Source organism: Trachemys scripta, chromosome 1, assembly GCF_013100865.1.
Source record: "Trachemys scripta elegans isolate TJP31775 chromosome 1, CAS_Tse_1.0, whole genome shotgun sequence".
In the NCBI taxonomy this organism is placed as follows: domain Eukaryota; kingdom Metazoa; phylum Chordata; order Testudines; family Emydidae; genus Trachemys; species Trachemys scripta.
In genome coordinates this window covers 186,327,790-186,342,065 of record NC_048298.1, presented here as the reverse complement: position 1 = coordinate 186,342,065, position 14,276 = coordinate 186,327,790, and the positions used below count along the sequence as shown (strand labels likewise).

The 14,276-nt window shown below is 44.4% G+C and overlaps 1 long non-coding RNA gene across 1 annotated transcript; it reads left to right on the top strand.

The window, feature by feature from the left end:
* The first annotated feature begins 3,690 nt into the window (after positions 1 to 3,690).
* LOC117871143 lies at positions 3,691 to 12,755 on the top strand. The gene is made up of 3 exons (XR_004644159.1): positions 3,691 to 3,781; positions 9,288 to 9,474; positions 12,543 to 12,755. It is a non-coding gene; the product is annotated as an uncharacterized LOC117871143 (long non-coding RNA).
* Positions 12,756 to 14,276: the final 1,521 nt, after the last annotated feature.

Genomic DNA, 14,276 nt, shown 5'->3' with positions numbered 1-14,276 from the left:
TGTCTTGGATGGGTTAGATACAACAAATCCTGCATCTTGGCAGTGGGTTAGACTAGATGACTCTTGCCGTCCCTATTAACTCTATGGTTCTATGTCCCCAGTTTTTATATGGTGCCTTAAACGTCGTTCTTCGGCTAAATATTCTGAGAGTGTGTTGAATGTGCCCTTTACCAATTAGCATAAAGGGGCTCCTAGGGTCATATATGTATTCGTGACTAATTAAACACTTTTTTCCCCCTCACAAATGTTTTGATAAAGGGGAAACACCGATCATGCTATGAATGGTCTGATCAAAGGAATCCTATCACATACTTCTCTTCACTACAACTCTATGGTTATAGGTATTAGCAGTCACTGGTGTTTTAACCACCATGCCATTTAGAACTAATATGATCAGGGTGAGAGAAAATGGTAGTCAAAACACTGGTGTCTATGTACACTAATACTCCCAGGGGAGATTTTCAAAGGCACAACTGTTAGCTAGGTACCTAAGCCCTACTGGCTTCCTTGGCAGTTAGGCAGCTAACCTCCCTGTTGAGCCTTTGAAAATTTTCCCTTCCACTGTTGCTACCACTGGCAGGAAAATTTAGGAAATAAAGGCTAGCGTAGACACCTCCTTGTATGCTCCATATGTTAATACTAATGTCCAAGACAATTTAATTTAATGAGGAATAGATGTCTGTAGCACATGTGGCTTTGCTGTACTTATTTACATTTCAGATACATCTCCTAATGTGAGAGCCTCAGGAATCGTAGTTTATCTGCTTGCTTCTCATTATTTTTATTAGACTTACCATGACTCTACAGATGGCATAATTTAAAATATATTTTCCAAAGCACTGCAACATCTGTGTCAGTTCATTGCTGTGTTTCTAATCATCCCATTTTTCTCTGCACCTACTAATGAGTAGAATTATGTGTGGTGATCTTTGGATGGGCTTCTTTTACACAAGTCATAAAAATCTTTTTAACTAGGGTCAATATTTGTCTTAGAGTTACTATACTTAAAATGATTTGTGTAGCTCTGCATTCCGATTAAGCAATTCCTTATACAATACTAGAAACTCACTATTTTTTTTTTTTAATTGTAGGCATAGTATTAGGTTCACATTTCTGTAGTAAAACTGAAAGGCGTGGAGATGCAATTTGATTACAAGGGTACATATCAGATCACATGCTTAAAAAAATTAATATTTTCCCTGTTTCCAATTTACTGTATTAAAATAAAATTTGAAAAGACTCAAGGCCTGAAATATTTGACTGTTGTTCAGCTCTTCCTACTTCATAACTTCTTCTAACCCCCAATGGAAAACTCTTTGATTGGCATTCCTCATGGTGACTGAGTACTTGGGTTTCCACCCATAACCTTTGTTCAGCCTTATTTTACCTATTCCCATTTTGGACTATGGAAAATTTATAAGGCTTGCTTGCGAAAAGCAAATATTGAAGGTATGTCAACTGAGAGTTTATTGTTAACTGAGTTTGGACTCCACAGACAAGTAATGATTTGTATAAGAATATTATCCTAAAAAGATAAATAGACATTGAGAAATGAACATAACATTTGAGTTCCATCAGCCAGAACATCGTAGGTCAATCACGCCTAACACAGCATGATATGTCTAAATGAGGCCCAAGTGAAATTTAAGTCTGTTTTATCCAGTGAAAATTTTTAAAAATGTTTTACTAAGGAAAAAAAATTGTAGCTTGGCTAAGCCCTGTTGTAAGTATGGTTTAGAACTCTTGGGGGGAGAGGGATGTCCCTAAGTTACTCGGGTGTTTGGTAATGGCACATGGAGCCTTTTACTACTGGGACATCCATCCAGGTCATTAGTGAAAGTCATTACCATCAAAATGAGTTGAGAGTTCTACTTGATAGTATTCAAAGGTGCCAAGAGTTTGAGGCTCTGCTACTTACATGATGTGAGACTTTGGGCAAGCCCCTTAACTTCTTTTGGTCTCGCTTTACTCATTACTAATGTGGAAAAGATAATACTGTACCTACTTCACAGGGGTGATGTGAGGCCTTATTTTCTGTTATGTCATGACCCCTCTACAGATATAGATGACAAAATCTATTTACCTGTAGGCGTTCTACATGACAGAACCTTCTGACATAAGGGGTTCCCCAAAAAGGCACGGAGCTGGGGGTATTCCACGACGTGGGTATTCAGGCTATTTTCAGCTGCTTGAACAACCCCTAGTTGTCTGTTGCAGCTGCTAGTAAATTAGAGTTGCCCCCTGAGGCAGCTGTTACTTAGGGTACGTCTACACTACCCGCCGGATCGATTTATCGCGTGTAGCGTAGATGTGATAAATCGATCCCCGATCGCTCTCCCGTCAACTGCTGAACTCCAGCTTGGCGAGAGGCAGAAGCAAAGTTGACGGGGGAGCGGCGGCCGTCGATCCCACGCTGCGAGGATGCGAAGTAAGGGATTCTAAGTCGATCTAAGATACGTCGACTTCAGCTATGCTATTCTCGTAGCTGAAGTTGCGTATCTTAGATCGATCCCCCTCCCCCCCCCAGTGTATACCAGGCCTCACAGTGAGGGGAGGACAGGTTTCTGTAAGGGGCCAAGAACAGGGGAAGCACCAAGGTGGCTTTTAAAGGCACCTCTCACTCAGAACCAGACCTACCCCTCTTCCTGCACCACACAGAGTGCAGCCAGAATAAACAGGCTCTATGTTTTTCCTGGGACAGTCTGATTACATATCACACTGGAAAGTTGAGAAGTTCTCAGCATAGCTTGCAGAGCGAGCATGAGGCACGCCTTGTTGCAGCTCTTCATATCGCTAGTCACATTGCACTTCCTCCTTTCCCTGGTGTCATTGCAGCAACACCACATAGTACAGCTGTCCTCAGAACTACACAGCCCCCGTCAGCTTTTGCGCAGAGGAAGTACAAGCCACTTCTTCTGGCCCTGTGCTGGCACCAGGTTTACAAGCTCTTTTTTGCCCCAGAGTAGCTAGTGGAGACTTCTGTTTAATGTAAACACAGCTGGTGTATTCCTGTCATTTGGAATTTCCGTATTTATTGTAATGAATGCACTTTCATTGTAGTGGGAACCTCTTAAGCATCTTTCAAATGATTGTCATGCCATGAAATAGCTGACCCTTACCTGAAAACCTACACAGCTGCAGTGATCAGATTCCAGTCCATTTCTTTTTTGTGTCCAGACTTCTTGAGGATTGCTTGGTACTGCCAAAGTTTGCATGGTGTCTGTTTTTATTATTTCATCAAATGCCAACTAACTGGTTCCTCGTTCTATTTGACCAGCTGTTTCATATAATCTGTCATTACAACTGGCATTAAAAATCCCCCTGGAGGAACACAATAACTAGAATTTGTTGACTCTGCAGTAATTCATGGAAGATGGTTAGTATGCAAAAAATCCACATTTTTTAAATGTGAGCATCACAATATCAATCTATTGTGACTGATATAGCAGTTTCCTTTAAAAACCTTATTGAATTAAGTTTAAGTATCGTTGGAGTCCATTGTGTTAAATGCAAAGGTTATGTATTATTGAGAGCCCAGGGAAATGCTATGAACTTTAAAGGACTATATTGAACAGTGGGCCAGCCAAGAATGAACTTTTGTGCAAACAATTGCCCTGGGGAATCTCTAGGGGGAGGTGCATGCAAATTCCCACCTCCGCTTATGCCAAAACCCAGCCTTTTGAAGCTGCACCATGAGGAAAGGAGCATTATCTACTGCTTGCCTTTTTCTGGAATCTAACGATCAAAGGCCGATATAAAGGGAAGGCTAACTCATCTATGGGTGCGTTCTAAGCTAAAGCTGTTATGAACTTGTAATGTCAGAAAAACACTTTTATGGTCTTTGAAGGACTGACTTCTACCAGACCCTTTATTAGCATGGTTGTACATTGTTATTGATTTTAAAATGTTTTCTCTGTAATTCTTTCACCTTAAGAATAAATGTGCTTGCTTAGAAAATGCTGTAACTTAGGGGCAATTATATTGTTTACTTTCTCTTCAGAGGCTATGAAGCGTAGAGGCTGACCTCTTTAGGCAACCTGGCTTTCTGGGAATAATAGTGTAGGCAGGGAACTGTAAAAACTCTGGTTAGGAGGGAGAGAGGGTCTCCACCCAGAACAGGTGACACTTGGGAGCCAAAAGCCTAGCAGTGAGTGGTCTTGGTGGGACTGCGGAGGGAGAATACAGGTGCAATTATCCTGAACTAGGACACCTACTATTAAGGCTGAAATGATTCTCTCATTCTTACCCATTTCAGTCATGAGGAATTTCCCCCAGAATTCAGCCTGGAACGTCTCATGCTCGGTCTTAGTCCGGAGTTGAATTTGTTTCCTTTTGAAATGAAAGAAAATATGTTCAGATACCAATAAACAATCAGAACTATTAAGAAAGTTACTCAGATGCTTCCTGAACTTGGATAGCTCAAGAAACATTTTGTGTAGAGCTTCACACTGGGCTTGCACGTATGGGGCAAACATGAGTTTGTGTTTAGGGAGGAAATTTGAGTATGAATGTTCAAACTGTTTCCCTTATTGATTTAAAACACGCAACGTATGATGTTCCAAATGTCTCTGCCTGTGGTTGCGGTAACAGTCTCAGAGCTGCTGGTTATTGTGGTTGACTCTACAGTCAGATGAGGTGTAGTCTGGAACCCATTTGATGGAACTATAATAGCATATTATGTTTAGGCTCTTAGCATATGTATATGCTGAGAGAGCCTAAACATTTTCCTTACAGTAGGCCCTTCAGCTTTGCAGCATGTCCCCTACACAACAGCTTTATACAAATATTTTAAGCCAATGGCAAAACTCCAAACCTGAGTGACGTATTTATAAATCTATTCTGGGCTTCATATATTATGGGTGTTGCCATAAGTTGCAATTGGAGAGGCAGCAACTGGATGCTTTGTAGTGTACAGGCCAGATCCTCAGCTGGTGTAAATCAGCATGGCACCGTTGGCTTAGAGTCATAGAGATTAAGGCAAAAAGGGGCCACCACATCATCCAGTCCGATCTCCTGTATATCACAGGCCACCAACCCCACCTGCTACCACACATCAACCAGTATTAGACCATAGTGTTACAGCCCTCAGCTGTTTGTGCCTCAGGCAGAAAAACCAGAGGGACCAGGGTGAACCAACGCCCACGGCCTCTGGAATGTTAGGGAACTGAATAAGTGCGAGACACCCAGAGGTCCTATGCCAATTTTCACCAGCTGAGTATGTGTGCCTAGGACTTTACTGGTCTGAGTTGATATCATTTGGTGTGCTAAGCAAAGCAGGGCTGGGACTGGTCTGTTTGTGGAACTGTAAAGAAACAGCCCGAGGAGCATATGGAGCTGATTCTAGAACCTGATCCAAAGACACAGAAAGAACATAAATGAGCCACGAGGGTGATATAAGCAGCTCTAGACGCCCCCTCTCAAGAGCATGGTGGGGTGAAACCAGAGCCAGGAGGGTGCATTTCAGGGGCAGGAGAAAAAGCAGCCGTCCCACTCGGTGCTGTGGAGGTTCTATACTCCTGTGTATCACATAGGCAGTCAGACAGGCTGACATAAATTAGAGCAGCTTGCATGGCTATTTTAACTTATGCTGGGGACAGTTTCAGCAATCCAGGATCTGAATGGCACAAAAGTGTAATAAACACGTCCTCTCCCAAGAGACAGGACACAGAATTGGCACTGTCTTCAGTGCACCAAACTGCTGCTTGGAGGGCTTGAACAGAAGACAACTGACAGAACAAGCCATTTCTTTTAGCTTCTTAGCAGTAGGTAGCCCTGTATGCAGCGGTGGCTCTAGGCACCAGCAAAGCGAGCATGTGCTTGGGGCAGCCCATTTGCAGGGGCGGCAGGGATCCAGCATGGGAGCTGAGAACCAACAGGGGGCCCAGGGAGCTGTAGTTCCTTGGTTAGCTCCCTGCCTATAGAGCCAGCCCTGGAGCAGGGAAAGAACTACATTTCCCAGCATTCCCTTGGCCACTACCAACAGGAAAGAGGGGGAGGGAGTGAGGAAGCTGAGACCTCATGCTGCAGCCTGATGTGAATGGAGAGCTGCACTGGGAAGGTAGGGATACCATATTTTAACATTCAAAAAATAGGACACTCCATGGGGAGGGAGGGTAGCCCCACCCTGCCACCATCCACTCCCTCCGACTGCCCCCCACAGAAACCCCAACCCATCCAACCCCCCCTGCTCCCTGTACCCTGATCACCCCCTCCCGGGACCCCTGCCCCAACTGCCCCCCAGGACCCCCACCCCCTATCTAAGCCCCACTGGTCCTTGTCCCCAACTGCCCCCTCCTGAGACCCCCCCCAACTTACCCCCTAGGATCCCACCCTCTACCTGTCCCCTGACAAACCCCTGGGACTCCCATGCCTATCCAACTGCTGCCTGTCCCTGACTGCCCCCCCGAACCCCCACCCCCTCCAACCGCCCCTGCTCCCAGTCCCTTGACTGCCCCCCCCAGAACCCCCTACCCCTTCTCCAACCCCCCAACCCCCTTACCGTGCCACTCAGAGCAGTGTGTCTGGCTTCGTGCAGCACCAGACACGCTGCTGCATACATGCTGCCATGCTCCCCTGCAGAGCCACAGGCCCCCCGCCCCCCGTCTTCCAGATTTGAACACCGCAAAATTCAGGAGTGCTCAAGCTCAGTTTGGGTGGCTGTTACTTCATTTCTCCCAAATCAAATATACTGATCCACTGTAACTTGCTATAGAAAAAATAGGATAAAATTGAGCAAGAAATGCTTCCCAGTGGTTATTAGGTCTGGAATTGCTATTTTCAACAGCCATTGCCTTTTTTGTTTGTTTGTTTGTTTAAAAGGAAGACGGTGATATTGCATTGGCAAATTCCCCATAGAAAGAAAGAGTGGAACAAAAGAATAATAAAGGCACCTCAACTTTTCCTCATTTATGTAGGACAGTCTTATAATATGCATCCAGATATCCTCCAATCACACAAGCTGAAAAGTGTTCCACTTTACTGCAGTTATGTAACCATATGGGAACCAATCCTGTCTGTGTTCTGTGCACACCTAAAATTCCTGCTGAATGACCTGCCCTGGGAGCGAGTTACCAGTGACCCAGGGCTGCAGCGGAAGGAGGGTGCAGGTGGTGGTTGGCGGGGGAGAGCCTAGGGCTGGGGCGGCAGGAGGTGTGTGGGGGGGGGCAATGGTGGGGGGGATAGGGGAGAGCCCAGGGCTGGAGCGGCAGGGGGGTGCGGGTGGTGGGGGATGGCCCAGGGCTGGGGTGGCAGGGGGGTTGCGGGAAGGAGCCCAGGGCTGGGACGGGGGGCAGCCAAAATTTTTTTTGCTTGGGGCGGCAAAAAACCTAGAGCCGGCCCTGCCTGTATGACTTTTTGATTCAGAGATCCCTGGTTGATTTTCACTGTGGGAGTGACAGCTCGCAAATAAGTCACAACCTCTTGCCGTTAAAGCACATGATCTTTGCTCTATTCCTGGAACTGTGGCTGATTTCCTGTGTGGTTTTGGGCAAGTCACCTAAGCCAAAATGTTCAAACCAAGAGCCAGGCTGCTAGGTGCTCAGCACTTTGAAAAACAAATTGAAATGTCTCACACTTGTCCTTGGCCCACAGGTGAATGAGAGTTTTGTCTTAGAAGGGACTGCAGGGTTTGGCACTTTGTAATTCTTCTCTCCCCCCACCCCATCTCCACAGACATAAGCCCATGTTATGTAGACCATGAGCCTGCAATATGTAATTTAAGCCCTTTATAAATATGAAATCACAAAACAGGAATCTGAAACCACTAATTTCAAATTTTATTTTCAGTCCCTATTTTAAATAACTTGTCAAAATAAACAAATACCTCCTAGGCTGAGACCTTATCTGGCAATTTTTAGGCCTGAGTGGATTTTTACAGCCAAGTTATAAGTCCCTGAAGGGACTTATAACAGGAACAATAATACAGACTTATTTGTAATGGCATGAATGGCACCACAAAAAATATTTTGAATGTGCAGATACTGCATAATATTTAAATAGCAAATTCCTTTTTATTTTTACTGGCAGATTCCTAAAGTATAGATGGGTAATTGCGGAAGGGGAACTTTTATTATAGTACCCAGAGGATGGACAGATGGATATTGGCTTCTATATTGTTTTCACATACAGCTACGATACCATGAAGAGGGAATACGATAAATAAGCCAAAGCCAAAGCCCCATTAAGATACACACAGTAAACCTCACTCCTTAGGAGCTCCCAGTCTGATGTGTTTCAGGCTTAGCTTGACCAAGACACACATCCTAGAGAACAGTTATTCTTTGCAATATGCATTAGACCAACTGAATAAGCAATTAAAGGCAGGTATGGAAGCAGGCAAAGCATCTAAACATTCTGGCAAAGTGAATTAAAAATCCAAAGGGATCTTTAAACCAAATATTGGCTTTTCAAAACAGCAAAATCAGTAAAGTGTTCCCACTCAGCCATAAAAGTTACTGCGGTTGTGCAATCAGGTTGGGACTATGACCTTAGGAAATATACTCCAACAGAGTTAATTGAAAGGAATATTGAAATTCCCCAGTTTAAAAAAAAAAAAAAACAAAGAGGATAGTAACAAACAATAATGGACAAGGTCCCATTTCCAGCTTCCTCAACAGCGTAAGTACTAACCTGAAGAATTCTAGGGAAAACGTACATATGCAGAAAAAGTTAGACAACTTATTTTTTTAAGGGCCTAATCCACTGAAGTCCATTGAAAGACACCCATTGATCTTAAAAGGTTTAGTATTAGGCCTTAGGCATGCTACACCCTGGCTCCAGTGTGGAGATGCCCACAATGTATTGGCCCAAGCTGAGTGCTCGGAGCCTCTGGGATCCACACAGCTATTTAAAGTCAGGGTCTGACCTGAAGAAGAGCTCTGTGTAGCTCGAAAGCTTGTCTCTCACCAACAGAGGGCCAATAAGAGAGATTACCCACTTTGTCTGCAGTATGATTTGGCAGTCAGTGCCGTTCAGAGATGGTCTGACTAGAAAATTTTCCCATGTGCTAGGACAGATTCATTCTTTTAGATCCCACTAGTCAGGAAGAGGGTCAGTCTTGTAAAAGTCCATCTCTTGGGGTCAGGCTTGAGAAAATTGTATAGAAATAGTCAAGACTATGTAAGCTGCTTTAGAAACGTAAAGAATAGTAGCGCTATGTGTGTCTTGGAATTTGAGCACAAATCAAAATAAAACTGCTCTAAGATGAATGCCCCGGTCATTTATCTGATACTTTCTTACATCCATTTACATTGCCTCTGAATTTGTTTTCTTTACTCTCTATTGTCCAGCAGACAGGCAGGCAGTCTCTCTCTCAGACCACCCCTTATTACTCACTGTACAAGAGTTTGCCGGGGCTCGACCCTCTCCGGGGCAGCGGGGAGCCACACCGGCTCACTACACCCCGTTGAGCTTGGGGGGATTCGTCCGGCTGTGGGGTCTCCCTCGGCAGCTCTTGCTGTAACCAGAAGAAATACGGTAAGCCCGGCCCTGGCTCAGGGAGGGGCAACAATGCTAAGTCAGGGCTTTGGCCCTCAGTCAGGACTGAGCAACAAATAGTGGGCTCCAAGCCTCCAAAGGCCTGGGAGAGGTGGAGACTGCCACCCGGGAGTTGGGTGGCAGGGGGGACGCAGGCCCTCCCATTCCACTGCGTCCCAGCCCGGGGCCCTAGCAGCGACGGAAACTCGCTGCTGTCAGTGGGGATCTTGGCCGCAACACACTGACATAGGTTCTGGCAGTGCTGCAGCCAGACTAGGGTCGGCTGCCCCCGGGCTACTTCCAGACTCCCTCTCGGGGCCTACCTGGGTCCTGGTGTCGGCCTTCGGGGGATCTAGGACCATGGGTTCGTCAGAGCAGGGATTGATTGGCAGGCCCGGCAGTTCCTCCGGATAGCGGGCGCAGGGCAGGCCCGGCAGCTCCTAGCGGCCGCCTGGGGTCACGGAGTTTTCCCAGCCACAAGCTAGGCTGGAGATGTCTGGTCTCTCCGGCGGATGGGCCTTTACTGAGCTCTGAGGGCGAGCCTTTATACTTCCGGGTCGCCGCCTGACCCCCTCTGAGCTCCCTAGCTCCGCCCACTCCGGCCTCCAGATGGGCTCTTCCCCTTTCGGGGTGGCGGGGAGCCACACCGCCTCACTACACTCACACTAAATAAATAGCCCAGAATTGTGACTGTTTGTACTATTCAGGAATATTTTGGGGTCTCAAAATTTCAAGTTCTTTTGATTAGGAAAAGTATAAGAGCATCAAAGGATGCAGTGCCTTCTTAGATGAGACAGCAGGGGATAGAGAGCTCTTATCTTAATAGACCCATCCTCCAAGCATTATAAACAAAGTTATACTTCTGCAGATCACCCATCTGAAGACACTCAGTACTATTGTACTTGGCTTTTCCATGCCAGCTCAAACCCAGGCAATTTACCAGGATTGACCAATGTGACCCAATACCACCTAATATTTACATAAAAGCTTCAGAGCTTCAAAGTGCTATGAACCCATCAATTTCTCCTCAGCATGTGAGACAGGCAAATGTTACTATCTCCACTCTACACATGGGGAAACCAAGACCCCATTTAGTATATATTTATAGGATGCCCTAATTACACGTCAGGCTTGTTAGAATGTATTGTTTGCCCAAGGACAGTTCTTAGATGTGACAATTTACAAGACCCTGAACTATAAATGCAGTATTGTGTATGGTCAGCTAGCTGGACAAACTCCCACATGAATGTCTTTCATGTGCTCAGTCACAAGTGTTGCTTCAAATATTTCCCCAAGTATGAAGCCAGATCTATATATTTCAAAGAGCTCTAAATAGATCATCATGATGCCCTGCGTATGGAGAAAGCTTTATCGAAAGGCTGCTGGCCAAAGGAAGTTGCTTTAAAGTACAAAGACAGTCGGGATGAGGGCTGGACTATTCAGCCCTCATGGTCTTCAAACCCATGCATCTGTCTTGCTAGTCTAGTCCAAGTCAGGGTTTGACCCTTGTGGATTCGTGCTGGGTGAGCTCCCACTGGTCAGATTCTAAATACACCCAGTTCCCTCCACCCCACATTCAGACTCTCCACTGCCTCACCTATCAGTGCACCATTTTTGCCTTAGATGGGGGCAGACCCAAATACTCTTTCAGGATTTGGACCAAACTGTGGTATAAATTACAATGATCTGTTTTGCACTCACCAGCTGGGATTTTCCAAAGGGCTCAGAATTGCCATAACTCGGTGCCCATTAAAGTCACATGGTAATTTTACCACTGACTTTAGTGAGAGGAGATTTAGGTCAATGCTGAGATCTCTTTGAAGATCTCACCCTACATTTTCTTTAAAATATTTTGTTAAATCCTGTGTTATGTAGTTGTTCCAACTAGGAAGGCAGAGAGAAGGTTGAGAGGCAAAATTTAAAAAGTCTCCTTCAAATGTCAAACTCGGAAGACACTCAGTGACTTGTCATGAGTGAGTCTCAGAGCCTGGGTCAGCTGGTTCAGGCTCATGCTACAGGACTAAAAATAACAGCATATATATGTTCCTAGTTGGGCTGGAGCCTAGACTCTGAAACCCAGCCAGGGAAAGGTGTCTCTCCATCATATTCTATTTCCTGTCACCCCTTTAATTTTCTTCACTCTTATTGTCATCTCTTCTTTTCCCACTTTTCATTCACCTCATCTTTTCTGCCATCATTTTCATTTCTCTCTCGCTCTTTGTCTTTTCAACTATTTCCACCAAGTTCTACCACCTTAGAAGCACTAAAACACTAAATATTTTCATGCCACACAGCGTCTGGTTTCATTTATGGCCAAACAATTAGTCTCCAAATGTTTTTTCTACAGATTTTGTGGGATACTTGATTTCATTTCTATAGCACATTAACAATGATGGATGAATGGGGAATGTTCCTACTATAAATTCTTCATCTAAGAAAAAAAAGTATCTAGATCATGTTCTTTAACAAAAATAATTGGATCTGTTGCTATAATTCAAATCCCCTGGAAAGTGCACTGTATGCTTGCTACAGTCCTGATCCAGAGCTTGTTGAAATCAATTAGGGTCTTTCCACTGCCTTCAGTGGGCTTTGGATCAAGCCACAATTTGTTATAAGATAATATTTTGTTTTCTCATCCATGATCTGTCATGTGAGCAGTTTTGTGGTTATTTAAGTTAATCTGTAGGAGGAAGATATTGGCCACCACAATTCATGCTTTAGCTGGGTGTATATCCTCAAAAGCTGTTGCATGATAACAAAAAGAACTTTATCCTCCAAATATACCTTCTTTAATGTCCACTGTTTTTTAAAGGAGTTCAGTTCTGTCAAATGTTTCCATAGCAATAAACTTTCACTTAGTAATACATTCTCCATGCTGGAGGGAGTTTTTTACAATAGGCAAATGGAAAGATAGTTGGACCACCTAAATCCAAACTGCTGCTTAGCTTTTGCTTGATGTATCTGAAAGACATCTCATGGACTCCATTATACTATCACCTGCACCCCAAATATTTCTACATTTAACGACTTCCCAGTGAGATTTACATTTAAATCAGCTTCTCTTCCAGGTGAAAGACTGATCCCAGCCTATAACACTAAGCCGCCAAGAATGCACCCAGTTATACAGCTGGTTCACTTCCATCCAGCATTTACAGTTTTGTAACAGGAAGCTGCTGCATTGTGTGCTGTATTTTTTCCTGTATTTTATGTGGCATTATTAAAGAATGTAAGGGGAAAAAAGAAAGACGTGAGCTGCTAAGTCCGTATCAATCACTTTGTTAACATCCATGTACTGGGAGAATAGAATTGGTTGACACATTTTTGAAGCATTTTAGTTAACAACACAGACCAAAATAAAAACTGATGTGCCCTTAAATCTTCAAGGCCAGATCCTTATTTGTTGTAAACCGATGTAGCTCCACTGAAGTCAAATGAAGCTATGCCTTGACATTTTCTACCAGCTCAAGGCCTGACCCCTAGTTCTACAGTCCACTCCTGCCCCCCTTCATTAAAGCAAGTGGTAAACCCCTCAGGCTGGGATTTTCAAGGGACTTGTCATGTACTTCTGTACCAGATATGGGCTGGCTAGAGACCTTTCTTATATATACCAGCTGTGTTCGTCAGAAGATCCTTTAAAGCTCTGCCAGGTATGGCTGAAGTTAGCTTAAATAGGGTATTTATACACATTGCCACCTAGTAGCAGAACAGTGTAAAACAATTTAGCATTCTATTACATCTCCCCCTTTAAATTTACATTCCTACCATTTAGATCAGGGGTCAGCAACCTCAGCATGCAGCTCATCAGGGTAATCCGCTGGTGGGCCACGAGACATTTCGTTTACATTGGCCAGGAAAGGGAGCTGCAGGCAGCCGTGCCTGCGGACACACAATGTAAACAAACTGTCTCGCGGCCCACCAGTGGATTACCCTGACGGGCTGCAGATTGCCCACCACTGCTGTAAGTTGGTTCCATGTGAACTGGCCCAGGTAGTTAATACCACCAGGGCTAGTCAGAACTGTGTCAGGTGACTTCAGCTCTGGGAGGGGCTGACAGGGATAACAAATTCCTTCTGAGATGACTTTGAGGTCAGCTCCTGAATCAATTTTAAATTAAATTGTCTTGCAATGAATATTCAATGTCATTCTCTAGGCAGGCTCTATGTCATCAGAAGTGATAGATCCCAGAAACAAGTGCTGTTGATTTTCTGTAATATGCGTCAACTCCCTGATGGCTTTGATGTGGTAAACAGCTGCAAAGAGTCCATATTTCAAGCATTTATTACACTGTTCTCTGGCTAGACATGCATTATCTCTTGGGAAAAGTTGTGAAAAGAGTGACTAAGGCTGGAATTTGTCCCTCAGCCTGAGAGTTCATTCTCCTTGCCTCAGGGGTTTCATGATAGTGATTTTTAAACACTCAAGTCTCTGATTACAGTTTCCAAGATAAACTTGAAAAACCTGAAACTGTCACGTTCCTTTAGGTTTTGTTGTTTCACCAGTTCAGACTGTTTTGCTTTTTAAATAGCTGTGTGTAGGTTTACGTCTCTTTTTAATGGAAGCTGCTGTGAAAGCTAATCATCTGTTAACCCAATAACCAGCCTGTCTCCAATGTTTTCATATTTTGCATTCCCAAAAATCAGAGAGTATGCAGAGCTTTTATAAAAGATTCAACATTTCCCCCAGTCCTTGAATTCTCTTGAATTCTCTGGTGAAAACATGCTCTTGCATAAGCCACATTTCTCTGAGGTGGACATCTCTGGGGATGGACATAGGAGACAGAAGTGTTGAGAATCTCTGGGTTA